Raw genomic sequence first — 3,134 nt, forward strand, 5'->3', positions numbered from 1 at the left:
ATCCTCCAACCTTGTTTTTTTGCAGGGTACAATTGGCCTCTTTAGATCTGGGTGCAACTTCTCATTAATATCACGATTATTTCAGCAAAGCTCATAGCCACGCATACGTTGGTCCTAGCCATCTTCACCTTAATATCATCATATTGTGAGTGGAGAACTAAGACACAGAAAAGCTGCGGTGACTTCGTCAAAGTTAGAGGAAGCCTCGACTGCATCAGGAGACCTGGATGGAATGCATAAATTGAAGTCCATTGTGTTAACTACTGGACCATCTTTCCTCTTAAAGGGGTTTATGACCTGGTACTATGGTAGTTTTAATACGAACAGCATTTCCTTGATTTTTTCCCCTTTGCCTTGACCACTGGTAACTTTTCCTAAAAACTTTCTGGCTGAAGACTTGTTCTATATCTCGATTGTCCACCCAGCAGAATACTTACGACTAAATTTATCTGCCTTTTAAGTTGTTTTTAAATTGCCTTTAGCGTGTGATGTTTCCTTATCTTGGACAAGAGAAAGGAAAAAGGAAGGAGTCTATTTCTGCCATCTCTTTCCTCCTGCAAGAAATCCCCCTCCCCCTTCCCTTCTCCCTGCCTTCCAAAGCTTTTGTTAATTTAAAATTAGCCCTTTGAGATTTCTTGGGAAAATCAGGCTCCACACAGTGAGCAAGTCCCTGTGGAGAGGGCTGTTGCAGTAAACACGGGGCAGAATCTCAGTGAGTCACCTGGCTGGCGTTCCCCCGCTGCGGGAGGCAGAGCAGCGTAGGAAGCCCATAAAGAAACATGCCACCACCACCAGGGAATCCGTGCAGGATACTTCAGCAAAATCATTTCCCATCCTATCCAGGCCTCCAACCAGCTATTCATGGCAAGCGTCAGCCCAGATAGCAATTAGCGGGCACTAGATGCCTGGCTCTGATCTCATTGCCATTGTTTGACCAAAGGAAGGATTCAAAACAAGGCTTGGGGCCAAAAATAAGTTCTGAAATGCTTTTTTAATATTCAGATTCTCTTGCCCCCATGCTTTTTTTCTTTCTTTCTTTTTTTTTTTTTTTTTTTTTTACCAAATTTCCCTTACAGCTAATTTTTAGTGACACCCACTGGCCAAGACTCAATGGTAATAAATTCCTTGTAGCCCCGGTCGTCTTGTAGAGAAGGTATTGGCTCATGGTGCATCAGAACAGCCTGATGTATCTACACACACATGTTGTTCAGGCCACCCACCCAGAAATGTTTGGGAGCACTGTTGCTTCCAAAAATGCCCTTGTCTCAGCCTGTCCCAGTAAAGACATTGCAAGAGGGATGCAACAGACACCCGTTCTTTGTGAGCCTTTTGATGACGAAAAGAAAGAATGTAAGATGTTTTATTCTAACCACCATGTTTTTTCACAGAAGCAGTGTGAAACAGGAAGAAAAAAAATACAGAAAATAACCATTCTTGGCATCTTTATTATCTGCTTTGTTGATGCAGAGTGGAACACACGGATGGAGGGTTTGTTTTGCAGGAGGAGGAGGATGACAAATGATAGCACCCTGTTTCAGGGACTTTGCTTTATAGGAGCTTCTGACGTCTCTTTAAGGACAGAGGGAAAAGACCATGCGCCCCAGGAAGAGGGAGGACAAACACGTTTGTCAGTGGTGAGATGTGGGCAGCTTGGAAGATAAACTTCTTGCCCATTCTCTTTCTTTTCCCACTTTCCACTATACATAGATCAAACTTCACATTTTAGCAATCCCAAACCTCACCTTTCTAATGCTGCAGTCATGTAGATCTTCAGTGCTAGCTGTGGAATGCTGATTGCTTAAACCTTCTTCCAAACAAACAGCTTCCTTACCTTCGTAAACCCGTGTTTGCAGTGAGTAAATGGAAACGGAACTCTCAAATCTTGCTGTGCGCTGTAAATCAGACACACCTGGTGTCACGGCACGTGTTTACACCCGTGTACACCCAGTGCAGCGCGTACCTTCAACCGAGCCAGCTCTCATTCTGGAGGTGAAGCAGCCACGGTAGCAGGACCTCAGCACAGGGTAAATATTCTGCCAAGGCATGTTTTGGGCTGGTAAATCAGACACCCGTGCTCCGCTGTTGGCATTCACTGCCCACAGCAAACAAGGGGTGGAAACAGGACTTGGCTTTTGTAGGCTGTAACACGTGTGTGGATGGTTTCTGAGCACGTGCCCATTACTGTGACACTCGAAGTTTACAGCTCATGGTGGAAACAGGTACGTGCTTTCTGCTCCCTCCCTACCCCACCAAATAGAAAACTTTTCTTCAGCTAAGGCTGGATATTTTCGTGATGTTTTAGAATTGTGTGTTTTTATGGCCTAGGCACAATTATCATGAAGTAAAAGAAACACAAAAACAATGTCAGGTCTGATATTTCATCCAGAATAGAGCAATGGCACAGAACCAGGACATTTCCTATTACGTTTGCATCTTATGTTTTCGTAGGCATCTTTTACATTTATATTTTTAAAGTATTCATAAGCTCATTTTCAAAAAAACAATAGCCCCAAACAAAAAAAAAGGCAGATGTCACCTGTCAGAACTATAATGATAAACAGTCTTTTCAAATCAAAGGTTTTATCAAAATGGATAAGTAACAGTGCTCAGAAGTGGAGCATATGTACACCACCAGGATAATATTTTCTGATTTTTTTTAATTCCTTCATTTCTAGAGAATCTTTCATTAAAAGATAGATTTTGCAACTTTAACATTTCAGAACGTCAATCAAATATGAAGAAGGGAAATGAATAGAAAACCATGCCTGAAATGAAAGAATAATGAAGAAATAAAGGGCAGTCAACCGTCGCTATGAAGTAACCAAACAGGTGAACGGACATAAAAGAGAAAATCAAAAGGCTCCGTAGGCTGAGAAGTTGCAGTGATGAGGATATACTAATGTATCACTCTTGCTTGGTTTTGAGTGACCTTTGTAGACTTCTAAATTTATGTGAATAACAAAGCACTCAAATTCAGGCAGAGTAAAGAAGTCCAGAACTCAGCTGACTATGTCTGATTTACACCATATTTCCATTGTGATGACTAATAGAACGTGGACTTCTAACCAAAAGAAAAATATAACCCTTCCCTAAAATAATTCTCCTTCTCCTTCCTATATCTGGTGGAAAGAGCA

This window comes from Phaethon lepturus, unplaced genomic scaffold (genome assembly GCF_000687285.1).
Source record: "Phaethon lepturus isolate BGI_N335 unplaced genomic scaffold, ASM68728v1 scaffold7041, whole genome shotgun sequence".
In the NCBI taxonomy this organism is placed as follows: Eukaryota; Metazoa; Chordata; class Aves; order Phaethontiformes; family Phaethontidae; genus Phaethon; species Phaethon lepturus.